The following is a 15,941-nucleotide window of genomic DNA, read 5'->3' on the forward strand; positions in this document are numbered from 1 at the left end:
TTAAGCAGTAGTTTAAGAGTTGATGTATTTTTTATTCAACTTAACTGAATGGTACGAATTTTACTTTCACGGTTTTATCATCTTAATGAGTAGAGAGACAAAAGCTTTCCAGCAACGTTAAGTAACACGGAAGAATATTTTATTGATGTTGTAGCATGAATCGTATTAGCGCAAATTACAGAGCAAACCTCGTAGCAACGTCGGCTAAAAACCATTAATGGAGAAGATGTGTTAGCACATCAGAAGATCAGTGAAGTTCGCAATGTGGCTCTTTGAATGTAGAGAAGCTGACCAGCGGTAAATTTTCATTTACGACAAGTATCAAGCTAAAAACAACCTAAACAGTAGATACATAACTGATCCCTTACTTGTTTGATTGGTCTTAAAAACCTGAACAAAAGATATATGAATGTTCTTCAGAGTTTTCAATACTACACGCAAGAGATAAAAAAAAAACACAATAAAAGATAATTAACTGTTGGATGTTATATTAATCGTAAAGATTTACAATATTAATTGGTATTAGTAAATAGAAGTCTCTTCTGTAAAGAAAGTAACATACAATCTTAGGCTAAAAGGTCATAAAATATCTTTGATATAAGGTTATATCGTAAAAGAAACCTCCAAAAAACAGGACTGTCGAATTTAAGACAATATAGCATACAAGAAAATGTTACAGATAACAGAAGGTGTAAAACAAAGCAGTTGTTTTAACGTTGGAAAAAAACAACTATATTAAACAGATTGAAATAATGGCATTTGCTTTATCAAAACTCTGGTTGCAATGACTACTGTATACCTCTGTTATAATTCACTTCAAAGGAAAACATAGCGATCTGGGCTTTTCTTTCAAGCTCGATATTAATATGTTTCTAGCCCGATGCTAGTGTTATACTCGGAGCCGACATTTCTCAATTGTAAACGTGTTAACCCTTTTGTACCAATTTAAGTTTTATTCCACATATATAGTAATAACAAACCAACGTTGGTTCTAAAACCTGTCGCTGTCATTGTTAAATATACAAATACCTTAAAAATCCTGTAGTCGATTATAATGAAGAGTTTCTCCTATCTACATAAAAGTGACTAGAATAATATATTAGATAACGATAAGTTTCTCCTCTCTACACAATGGTGACTATAATAATGTATTAGATAACGATGAGTTTCTCATCTCTACACCAGGGTGACTATAATAATGTATTAGATAACGATGAGTTTCTCATCTCTACACCAGGGTGACTATAATAATGTATTAGATAACGATGAGTTTCTCATCTCTACACCAGGGTGACTATAGTAATGTATTAGAAACGATAAGTTTCTCATCTCTACACCAGGGTGACTATAATATGTATTAGATAACGATAAGTTTCTCCTCTCTACACAATGGTGACTATAATAATATATTAGATAACGATAAGATTCTCATCTCTACACAAGGGTGACTATAAGAATGTTTTAGATAACGATGAGTTTCTCATCTCTACACAAGGGTGACTATAACAATGTATTCAATAACGATGAGTTTCTCATCTCTACACCAGGGTGACTATAATAATGTATTAGATAACGATGAGTTTCTCATCTCTACACAAGGGTGACTATAACAATGTATTCAATAACGATGAGTTTCTCATCTCTACACCAGGGTGACTATAATAATGCATTAGATAACAAGCAGTTTCTCATCTCTACACCAGGGTGACTAAAATAATATATTAGATAACGATAAGTTTCTTATCTCTACACCAGGGTGACTATAATAATGTATTAGATAACGATGAGTTTCTCATCTCTACACCAGGGTGACTATAGTAATGTATTAGATAACGATAAGTTTCTCATCTCTACACCAGGGTGACTATAATATGTATTAGATAACGATAAGTTTCTCCTCTCTACACAATGGTGACTATAATAATATATTAGATAACGATAAGATTCTCATCTCTACACAAGGGTGACTATAAGAATGTTTTAGATAACGATGAGTTTCATCATCTCTACACAAGGGTGACTATAATAATGTATTCAATAACGATGAGTTTCTCATCTCTACACCAGGGTGACTATAATAATGTATTAGATAACGATGAGTTTCTCATCTCTACACCAGAGTGACTATAATAATGTATTAGATAACGAGCAGTTTCTCATCTCTACACCAGGGTGACTAAAAAAATATATTAGATAACGATAAGTTTCTTATCTCTACACCAGGGTGACTATAATAATGTATTAGATAACGAGCAGTTTCTCATCTCTACACCAGGGTGACTAAAAAATATATTAGATAACGATAAGTTTCTTATCTCTACACCAGGGTGACTATAATAATGTTTTAGATAACGATGAGTTTCTCATCTCTACACAAGGGTGACTATAACAATGTATTCAATAACGATGAGTTTCTCATCTCTACACCAGGGTGACTATAATAATGTATTAGATAACGATGAGTTTCTCATCTCTACACCAGGGTGACTATAATAATATATTATATAACGATAAGTTTCTTATCTCTAAACCAGGATGACTATAATGATGTATTAGATAACGATAAGTTTTTTCTCTCTACAAAAAGGTGACTATAATAATATGTTAGATAACGATGTGTTTCTTATCTCTACACCAGAGTGAATATAATAATGCATTAGATAACGATGAATTTTTTGTCTCTACACAAAGGTGACTATAATAATATATTAGATAACGATGTCTTTCTCATCTCTACACCAGGGTGACTCTAATAATGTATTAGATAACGATGAGTTTCTCCTCTCTACACAAGAGTGACTCTAATAATGTATTAGATAACGATGAGTTTCTCATCTCTACACAAGGGTGACTATAATAATGTATTCAACAACGATGAGTTTGTCCTCTCTACACAAATGTGACTATAATAATATATTAGATAACTATAAAATTCTCATCTCTACACCAGGGTGACTATAATAATGTATTAAATAACGATGAGTTTTTTCTCTCTACACAAAGGTGACTATAATAATGTATTAGATAACGATAAGTTTTTTATCTCTACACAAAGGTGACTATAATAATATATTAGATAACGATAAGTTTCTCATCTCTACACAAGAGTAACTATAACAATGTATTCAATAACGATGAGTTTCTCATCTCTACACCAGGGTGACTACAATAATGTATTAGATAACGATGAGTTTCTCATCTCTACACCAGGGTGACTATAATAATGTATTAGATAACGAGCAGTTTCTCATCTCTACACCAGGGTGACTATAATAATATATTAGATAACGATAAGTTTCTTATCTCTACACCAGGGTGACTATAATAATGTATTAGATAACGATAAGTTTCTCATCTCTACACCAGGGTGACTATAATAATGTATTAGATAACGATGAGTTTCTCATCTCTACACCAGGGTGACTATAATAATATATTAGATAACGATAAGTTTCTTATCTCTACACCAGGGTGACTATAATGATGTATTAGATAACGATAAGTTTTTTCTCTCTACAAAAAGGTGACTATAATAATATATTAGATAACGATGTGTTTCTTATCTCTACACCAGGGTGAATATAATAATGTATTAGATAACGATGAATTTTTTCTCTCTACACAAAGGTGACTATAATAATATATTAGATAACGATAAGTTTCTCATCTCTACACCAGGGTGACTATAATAATGTATTAGATAACGATGAGTTTCTCATCTCTACACAAGAGTGACTATAATAATGTATTCAACAACGATGAGTTTGTCCTCTCTACACAAATGTGACTATAATACTATATTAGATAACTATAAAATTCTCATCTCTACACCAGGGTGACTATAATAATGTATTAAATAACGATGAGTTTTTTCTCTCTACACAAAGGTGACTATAATAATGTATTAGATAACGATGAGATTTTTCTCTCGACACAAAGGTGACTATAATAATGTATTAGATAACAATGAGATTTTTCTCTCGACACAAAGGTGACTATAATAATGTATTAGATAACGATGAGATTTTTCTCTCGACACAAAGGTGACTATAATAATATATTAGATAACGATGTGTTTCTCATCTCTACACCAGGGTGACTATAATAATGTATTAGATAACGATGATATTTTTCTCTCGACACAAAGGTGACTATAATAATGTATTAGATAACGATAAGTTTTTTCTCTCTACACAAAGGTGACTATAATAATATATTAGATAACGATGAGTTTTTCTCTCTACACAAAGGTGACTATAATAATATATTAGATAACGATGTGTTTCTCATCTCTACACCAGGGTGAATATTATAATGTATTAGATAACGATAAGTTTCTCATCTCTACACCAGGGTGACTATAATAATGTATTAGATAACAATGAGTTTTTTCTCTCTAAACAAAGGTTACTATAATAATATATTAGATAACGATGTGTTTCTCATCTCTACACCAAGGTGACAATAATAATGTATTAGATAACGACGAGTTTCTCATCTCTACAACAGGGTGACTATAATAATGTATAAGATAAAGATGAGTTTGTCCTCTCTACACAAAGGTGACTATAATACTATATTAGATAACGATGTCTTTCTCATCTCTACACCAGGGTGACTATAATAATATATTAGAAAACGATAAGTTTCTTATTTCTACACCAGGGTGACTATAATATTGTATTCAATAACGATAAGCTTTTTCTCTCTACACAACGGTGACTATGATAATGTATTAAATAACGATGAGTTTTTTTCACTCTACACAAAAATGACTAGAATAATGTATTAGATAACAATGAGTTTCTCATCTCTACACCAGGGTGACTATAATAATATATTAGATAACGATGTGTTTCTTATCTCTACACCAGGGTGAATATAATAATGTATTAGATAACGATGAATTTTTTCTCTCTACACCAGGGTGACTATAATAATATATTAGATAACGATCAGTTTCTTATTTCTACACCAGGGTGACTATAATAATATATTAGATAACGATGTCTTTCTCATTTCTACACCAGGGTGACTTTAATAATATATTAGATAACGATAAGTTTCTCATCTCTACACCAGGGTGACTATAATAATGTATTAGATAACGATGAGTTTCTCATCTCTACACAACGGTGACTATAATAATGTATTAAATAACGATGAGTTTTTTCTCTCTACACAAAGGTGACTAGAATAATGTATTAGATAACGATGAGTTTCTCATCTCTACACCAGGGTGACTATAATAATGTATTAGATAACGATAAATTTTTTCTCTCTACACAAATGTGGCTATAATAATATATTAGATAACGATAAAATTCTCATCTCTACACCAGAGTGACTATAATAATGTATTAAATAACGATGAGATTTTTCTCACGACACAAAGGTGAATAGAATAATGTATTAGATAACGATGTGTGTCTCATCTCGACACAAAGGTGACTATAATAATGTATTAGATAACGATGAGATTTTTCTCTCGACACAAAGGTGACTATAATAGTGTATTAGATAACGATGAGATTTTTCTTTCGACACAAAAGTGACTATAATGATGTATTAGATAACGATGAGTTTTTTCTCTGTACACAAATGTGACTATAATAATATATTAGATAACGATAAAATTCTATTTTGTACACCAGGGTGATTATAATAATGTATTAAATAACGATGAGTTTTTTCTCTCTCTACACAAAGGTGACTATAATAATGTATTAGATAACGATAAGTTTTTTTCTCTGTACACAAAAGTGACTATAATGATGCATTAGATAACGATAAGTTTTTTTCTCTGTGCACAAAAGTGACTATAATGATGTATTAGATAACGATGAGTTTTTTCTCTGTACACAAAAGTGACTATAATGATGTATTAGATAACGATGAGTTTTTTCTCTGTACACAAAAGTGACTATAATAATGTATTAGATAACGATGAGTTTTTTCTCTCTACACAAAGGTGTCTTTAATAATATATTAGATAACGATGTCTTTCTCATCTCTACCCCAGGGTGACTATAATAATGTATTAGATAACGATGAGTTTCTCATCTCTACACCAGGGTGACTATAATAATATATTAGATAACGATAAGTTTCTCATCTCTACACCAGGGTGACTATAATAATATATTAGATAACGATAAGTTTCTCATCTCTACACCAATGGTGACTATAATTATATTTTAGATAACGATGTGTTTCTGATCTCTGCACCAGGGTGACTATAATAATGTATTAGATAACGATGTGTTTCTCATCTCTACACCAGGGTGACTATAATAATGTATTAGATAACGATGAGTTTGTCATCTCTACCCGAGTGTGACTATAATAATGTATTAAATAACGATGAGTTTTTCTCTCTAGACAAAACTGACTATAATGATGTATTAGATAACGATGTCTTTCTCATATCTAAACCAGGGTAACTATAATAATGTATTAGATAACGATGAGTTTCTCATCTCTAAACCAGGGCTACTATAATAATATGTTAGATAACGATAAGTTTTTTCTCTTAACACAAAGGTGACTGTAATAATATATTAGATAACGATGAGTTTTTTTCTCTTAACACAAAGGTGAATGTAATAATATATTAGATAACGATAAGTTTATCATCTCTACACCAGGGTGACTATAATAATGTATTAGATAACGATGAGATTTTTCTCTCGACACAAAGGTGACTATAATAATGTATTAGATAACGATGAAATTTTTCTCTCTACACAAAGGTGACTATAATAATATATTAGATAACGATAAAGTTTTTCTCTCTACACAAAAGTTACTATAATGATGATTAGATAACGATGAGTTTTTTCTCTCGACACAAAGGTGACTATAATAATATATTAGATAACGATGTGATTTTTCTCTCGACACAAAGGTGACTATAATGATGTATTAGATAACGATGAGTTTTTTCTCTGTACACAAATGTGACTATAATAATATATTAGATAACGATAAAATTGTATTTCGTACACCAGGGTGACTATAATAATGTATTAAATAACGATGAGTTTTTTCTCTCTCTACACAAAGGTGACTATAATAATGTATTAGATAACGATGAGTTTCTCATCTCTACCCGAGGGTGACTATAATAATGTATTAGATAACGATGTGTATCTCATTTTTACACCCGGGTGACTATAATGATGTATTAGATAACGATGAGTTTTGTCTTTCTATACAAAAGTGACTATAATGATGCATTAGATAACGATGAGTTTTTTCTCTCTACACAAAGGTGACTTTAATAATATATTAGATAACGATGTCTTTCTCATCCCTACACCAGGGTGACTATAATAATGTATTAGATAACGATGAGTTTCTCATCTATACACCAGGGTGACTATAATAATGTATTAGATAACGATGAGTTTCTCATCTCTACACCAGGGTGACTATAATAATATATTAGATAACGATAAGTTTCTCATCTCTACACCAGGGTGACTGTAATAATATATTAGATAACGATAAGTTTCTCATCTCTACACCAGGGTGACTATAATAATATATTAGATAACGATGAGTTTTTTCTTTGTATACAAAAGGTGACTATAATAATGTATTAGATAACGATGAGTTTTTCTCTCTCTACAAAAGGTGACTATAATAATATATTAGATAACGATGTGTTTCTCATCTCTACACCAGGGTGACTATAATAATGTATTAGATAACGATGTGTTTCTCATCTCTACACCAGGGTGACTATAATAATGTATTAGATAACGATGAGTTTTTCTTTCTACACACAAGTGACTATAATGATGTATTAGATAACGATGAGTTTTTTCTCTCGACACAAAGGTGACTATAATAATATATTAGATAACGATAAAGTTTTTCTCTCTACACAAAAGTTACTATAATAATGTATTAGATAACGATGTGTTTATCATCTCTACACCAGGGTGACTATAATAATGTATTAGATAACGATGAGTTTTTTCTCTCTACACATAGGTGACTATAATAATATATTAGATAACGATGAAGTTTTTCTCTCTACACAAAGGTGACTATAATAATGTATTAGATAACGATGTGTTTATCATCTCTACACCAGGGTGACTATAATAATGTATTAGATAACGATGAGTTTTTTCTCTCTACACAATGGTGACTATAATAATATATTAGATAACGAAGTGTTTCTCATATCTACACAAGGGTGAGTATAATAATGTATTAGATAACGATGAGTTTTTCTCTCTACACAATGGTGACTATAATAATTTATTAGATAACGATGAGTTTTTCTCTCTACACAAAGGTGACTATAATGATGTATTAGATAACGATGAGTTTTTCTCTCTACACAAAGGTGACTATAATGATTTATTAGATAATGATGAGTTTTTTCTCTCTGCACAAAGGTGACTATAATGATGTATTAGATAATGATGAGTTTTTTCTCTCTGCACAAAGGTGACTATAATGATGTATTAGATAACGATGAGTTTTTTCTCTGTACACAAAGGTGAATATAATGATGTATTAGATAATGATGAATTTTTTCTCTCTGCACAAAGGTGACTATAATGATTTATTAGATAATGATGAGTTTTATCTCTCTGCACAAAGGTGACTATAATAATATATTAGATAACGAAGTGTTTCTCATATCTACACCAGGGTGACTATAATAATGTATTAGATAACGATGAGTTTCTCATCTCTACACCAGGGTGACTATAATAATATATTAGATAACGATAAGTTTCTCATCTCTACACCAGGGTGACTATAATAATATATTAGATAACGATAAGTTTCTCATCTCTACACCAATGGTGACTATAATAATATATTAGATAACGATGAGTTTCTGATCTCTACACCAGGGTGACTATAATAATGTATTAGATAACGATGTGTTTCTCATCTCTACACCAGGGTGACTATAATAATGTATTAGATAACGATGAGTTTTCATCTCTACCCAAGTGTGACTATAATAATGTATTAGATAACGATGAGTTTTTCTCTCTACACAAAAGGTGACTATAATAATGTATTAGATAACGATGTGTTTCTCATCTCTACACCAGGGTGACTATAATAATGTATTAGATAACGATGAGTTTCTCATCTCTACACCAGGGTGACTATAATAATATATTAGATAACGATAAGTTTTTTTCTCTCTACACAAAGGTGACTATAATAATATATTAGATAACGATGAGTTTTTCTCTCTACACAAAGGTGACTATAATAATATATTAGATAACGATAAGTTTCTCATCTCTACACCAGGGTGACTATAATAATGTATTAGATAACGATGAGTTTTTCTCTCTACACAAAGGTGACTATAATAATATATTAGATAACGATGAGTTTTTCTCTCTACACAAAAGGTGACTATAATAATGTATTAGATAACGATGAGTTTTTCTCTCTACACAAAGGTGACTATAATAATGTATTAGATAACGATGAGTTTTTCTCTCTACACAAAGGTGACTATAATAATATATTAGATAACGATAAAGTTTTTCTCTCTACTCAAAAGTTACTATAATGATGATTAGATAACGATGAGTTTTTTCTCTCGACACAAAGGTGACTATAATAATATATTAGATAACGATGAGATTTTTCTCTCGACACAAAGGTGACTATAATGATGTATTAGATAACGATGAGTTTTTTCTCTGTACACAAATGTGACTATAATAATATATTAGATAACGATAAAATTGTATTTCGTACACCAGGGTGACTATAATAATGTATTAAATAACGATGAGTTTTTTCTCTCTCTACACAAAGGTGACTATAATAATGTATTAGATAACGATGAGTTTCTCATCTCTACCCGAGGGTGACTATAATAATGTATTAGATAACGATGTGTTTCTCATCTCTACACCAGGGTGACTATAATGATGTATTAGATAACGATGAGTTTTGTCTTTCTATACAAAAGTGACTATAATGATGCATTAGATAACGATGAGTTTTTTCTCTCTACACAAAGGTGACTTTAATAATATATTAGATAACGATGTCTTTCTCATCCCTACACCAGGGTGACTATAATAATGTATTAGATAACGATGAGTTTCTCATCTATACACCAGGGTGACTATAATAATGTATTAGATAACGATGAGTTTCTCATCTCTACACCAGGGTGACTATAATAATATATTAGATAACGATAAGTTTCTCATCTCTACACCAGGGTGACTGTAATAATATATTAGATAACGATAAGTTTCTCATCTCTACACCAGGGTGACTATAATAATATATTAGATAACGATGAGTTTTTTCTTTGTATACAAAAGGTGACTATAATAATGTATTAGATAACGATGAGTTTTTTCTCTGTATACAAAAGGTGACTATAATAATATATTAGATAACGATGTGTTTCTCATCTCTACCCGAGGGTGATTATAATAATGTATTAGATAACGATGTGTATCTCATCTTTACACCCGGGTGATTATAATGATGTATTAGATAACGATGAGTTTTTTCTTTCTACACACAAGTGACTATAATGATGTATTAGATAACGATGAGTTTTTTCTCTCGACACAAAGGTGACTATAATAATATATTAGATAACGATAAAGTTTTTCTCTCTACACAAAAGTTACTATAATAATGTATTAGATAACGATGTGTTTATCATCTCTACACCAGGGTGACTATAATAATGTATTAGATAACGATGAGTTTTTTCTCTCTACACATAGGTGACTATAATAATATATTAGATAACGATGAAGTTTTTCTTTCTACACAAAGGTGACTATAATAATGTATTAGATAACGATGTGTTTATCATCTCTACACCAGGGTGACTATAATAATGTATTAGATAACGATGAGTTTTTTCTCTCTACACAATGGTGACTATAATAATATATTAGATAACGAAGTGTTTCTCATATCTACACAAGGGTGAGTATAATAATGTATTAGATAACGATGAGTTTTTTCTCTCTACACAATGGTGACTGTAATGATTTATTAGATAATGATGAGTTTTTTCTCTCTGCACAAAGGTGACTATAATGATGTATTAGATAATGATGAGTTTTTTCTCTCTGCACAAAGGTGACTATAATGATTTATTAGATAATGATGAGTTTTTTCTCTCTGCACAAAGGTGACTATAATGATTTATTAGATAATGATGAGTTTTTTCTCTCTGCACAAAGGTGACTATAATGATGTATTAGATAACGATGAGTTTTTTCTCTGTACACAAAGGTGAATATAATAATGTATTAGATAACGATGAGTTTTTCTCTCTACACAAAGGTGACTATAATAATTTATTAGATAATGATGAGTTTTATCTCTCTGCACAAAGGTGACTATAATAATATATTAGATAACGAAGTGTTTCTCATATCTACACCAGGGTGAGTATAATAATGTATTAGATAACGATGAGTTTTTTCTCTCTACAAAAGGTGACTATAATAATATATTAGATAACGATGAGTTTTTTCTCTCTACACAAAGGTGACTATAATAATATATTAGATAACGATAAGTTTTTACTCTCTACACAAAGGTGACTATAATAATATATTAGATAACGATAAGTTTCTCATCTCTACACCAGGGTGACTATAATAATGTATTAGATAACGATGATTTTCTCATCTCTACACCAGGGTGACTATAATAATATATTAGATAACGATGAGTTTCTTATCTCTACACCAGGGTGACTATAATAATATATTAGATAACGATGTGTTTCTCATCTCTACACCAGGGTGACTATAATAATATATTAGATAACGATGTGTTTCTCATCTCTACACCAGGGTGACTATAATAATGTATTAGATAACGATGAGTTTTTTCTCTCTACACAAAGGTGACTATAATAATATATTAGATAACGATGAGTTTTTTTCTCTCTACACCAGGGTGACTATAATAATGTACTAGATAACGATGTGTTTCTCATCTCTACACCAGGGTGATTATAATAATGTACTAGATAACGATGAGTTTCTCATCTCTACACCAGGGTGACTATAATAATGTACAAGATAACGATGAGTTTGTCATCTCTACACCAGGGTGACTATAAAAATATATTAGATAACGATAAGTTTCTCATCTCTACACCAGGGTGACTATAATAATGTATTAGATAACGATGAGTTTTTTCTTTGTATACAAAAGGTGACTATAATAATGTATTAGATAACGATGAGTTTTTTCTCTGTATACAAAAGGTGACTATAATAATATATTAGATAACGATGTGTTTCTCATCTCTACACCAGGGTGACTATAATAATGTATTAGATAACGATGAGTTTTTCTCTCTACACAAAGGGTGACTATAATAATGTATTAGATAACGATAAGTTTTTCTCTCTACACAAAAGTGACTATAATAATGTATTAGATAACGATGAGTTTTTCTCTCTACACAAAGGTGACTATAATAATATATTAGATAACGATAAAGTTTTTCTCTCTACACAAAAGTTACTATAATAATGTACTAGATAACGATGTGTTTCTCATCTCTACACCAGGGTGATTATAATAATATACTAGATAACGATAAGTTTCTCATCTCTACACCAGGGTGACTATAATAATATATTAGATAACGATAAGTTTCTCATCTCTACACAAATGGTGACTATAATAATGTATTAGATAACGATGAGTTTTTTCTTTGTATACAAAAGGTGACTATAATAATGTATTAGATAACGATGAGTTTTTTCTCTGTATACAAAAGGTGACTATAATAATATATTAGATAACGATGTGTTTCTCATCTCTACCCGAGGGTGACTATAATGATGTATTAGATAACGATAAGTTTTTTTCTCTGTACACAAAAGTTACTATAATGATGTATTAGATAACGATGAGTTTTTTCTCTCGACACAAAGGTGACTATAATAATATATTAGATAACGATAAAGTTTTTCTCTCTACACAAAAGTTACTATAATAATGTATTAGATAACGATGTGTTTATCATCTCTACACCAGGGTGACTATAATAATGTATTAGATAACGATGAGTTTTTGTCTCTCTACACAAAGGTGACTATAATAATATATTAGATAACGATGAGTTTCTCATCTCTACACCAGGGTGACTATAATAATGTATTAGATAACGATGATTTTCTCATCTCTACACCAGGGTGACTATAATAATATATTAGATAACGATGAGTTTCTCATCTCTACACCAGGGTGACTATAATAATATATTAGATAACGATGTGTTTCTCATCTCTACACCAGGGTGACTATAATAATATATTAGATAACGATGAGTTTCTCATCTCTACACCAGGGTGACTATAATAATGTATTAGATAACGATGAGTTTTTGTCTCTCTACACAAAGGTGACTATAATAATATATTAGATAACGATGAGTTTTTGTCTTTCTACACCAGGGTGACTATAATAATGTACTAGATAACGATGTGTTTCTCATCTCTACACCAGGGTGATTATAATAATGTACTAGATAACGATGAGTTTCTCATCTCTACACCAGGGTGACTATAATAATGTACAAGATAACGATGAGTTTGTCATCTCTACACCAGGGTGACTATAATAATATATTAGATAACGATAAGTTTCTCATCTCTACACCAGGGTGACTATAATAATGTATTAGATAACGATGAGTTTTTCTCTCTACACAAAGGTGACTATAATAATATATTAGATAACGATGAGTTTTTTCTTTCTACACCAGGGTGACTATAATAATGTATTAGATAACGATGTGTTTCTCATCTCTACACCAGGGTGACTATAATAATGTATTAGATAACGATAAGTTTCTCATCTCTACACCAGGGTGACTATAATAATATATTAGATAACGATAAGTTTCTCATCTCTACACAAATGGTGACTATAATAATGTATTAGATAACGATGAGTTTTTCTCTATACAAAAGGTGACTATAATAATGTATTAGATAACGATGAGTTTTTCTCTCTACACAAAAGGTGACTATAATAATATATTAGATAACGATGTCTTTCTCATCTCTACACCAGGGTGACTATAATAATATATTAGATAACGATAAGTTTCTCATCTCTACACCAGGGTGACTATAATAATATATTAGATAACGATAAGTTTCTCATCTCTACACAAATGGTGACTATAATAATGTATTAGATAACGATGAGTTTTTCTCTCTACACAAAAGGTGACTATAATAATGTATTAGATAACGATGAGTTTCTCACCTCTACCCAGGGTGACTATAATAATGTATTAGATAACGATGAGTTTTTCTCTCTACACAAAAGTGACTATAATAATGTATTAGATAACGATAAGTTTTTTCTCTCTACACAAAGGTGACTATAATAATGTATTAGATAACGATGAGTTTTTCTCTCGACACAAAGGTGACTATAATAATATATTAGATAACGATAAAGTTTTCTCTCTACACAAAGGTGACTATAATAATGTATTAGATAACGATGTGTTTATCATCTCTACACCAGGGTGACTATAATAATGTATTAGATAACGATGAGTTTTTCTCTCTACACATAGGTGACTATAATAATATATTAGATAACGATGAAGTTTTCTCTCTACACAAAGGTGACTATAATAATGTATTAGATGTTTTATCATCTCTACACCAGGGTGACTATAATAATGTATTAGATAACGATCTCTACACCAGGGTGACTATAATAATGTATTAGATAACGATGAGTTTTTTCTCTCTACACAAGGGTGACTATAATAATGTATTAGATAACGATGAGTTTCTCATCTCTACACCAGGGTGACTATAATAATGTATTAGATAACGATGAGTTTTTCTCTCTACACAAAGGTGACTATAATAATGTATTAGATAACGATGAGTTTTTCTCTCTACACAAAGGTGACTATAATAATGTATTAGATAACGATGAGTTTTTCTCTCTACACAAAGGTGACTATAATAATGTATTAGATAACGATGAGTTTTTCTCTCTACACAAAGGTGACTATAATAATGTATTAGATAACGATGAGTTTTTCTCTCTACACAAAGGTGACTATAATAATGTATTAGATAACGATGAGTTTTTCTCTCTACACCAAGGTGACTATAATAATGTATTAGATAACGATGAGTTTTTCTCTCTACACAAAGGTGACTATAATAATATATTAGATAACGATGTGAGTTTTGTCTCTCTACACAAAGGTGACTATAATAATATATTAGATAACGATGAGTTTTTGTCTTTCTACACCAGGGTGACTATAATAATGTACTAGATAACGATGTGTTTCTCATCTCTACACCAGGGTGATTATAATAATGTACTAGATAACGATGAGTTTCTCATCTCTACACCAGGGTGACTATAATAATGTACAAGATAACGATGAGTTTGTCATCTCTACACCAGGGTGACTATAATAATATATTAGATAACGATAAGTTTCTCATCTCTACACCAGGGTGACTATAATAATGTATTAGATAACGATGAGTTTTTTCTCTCTACACAAAGGTGACTATAATAATATATTAGATAACGATGAGTTTTTCTCTCTACACCAGGGTGACTATAATAATGTATTAGATAACGATATGTTTCTCATCTCTACACCAGGGTGACTATAATAATGTATTAGATAACGATAAGTTTTTTCTCATCTCTACACCAGGGTGACTATAATAATATATTAGATAACGATAAGTTTCTCATCTCTACACAAATGGTGACTATAATAATGTATTAGATAACGATGAGTTTTTCTTTGTATACAAAAAGGTGACTATAATAATGTATTAGATAACGATGAGTTTTTTCTCTGTATACAAAAGGTGACTATAATAATATATTAGATAACGATAAGTTTCTCATCTCTACACCAGGGTGAC

The 15,941-nt window shown here is 30.5% G+C and overlaps 1 protein-coding gene across 6 annotated transcripts in view; it reads right to left on the reverse strand.

Moving 5' to 3' along the window:
• Positions 1-15,941, reverse strand: part of LOC143237360 (cell adhesion molecule 3-like) — a 245,821-nt gene that overhangs the window by 116,541 nt on the left and 113,339 nt on the right. The window lies entirely within an intron of this gene.

Source organism: Tachypleus tridentatus, chromosome 2, assembly GCF_004210375.1.
Source record: "Tachypleus tridentatus isolate NWPU-2018 chromosome 2, ASM421037v1, whole genome shotgun sequence".
NCBI lineage: Eukaryota > Metazoa > Arthropoda > Merostomata > Xiphosura > Limulidae > Tachypleus > Tachypleus tridentatus.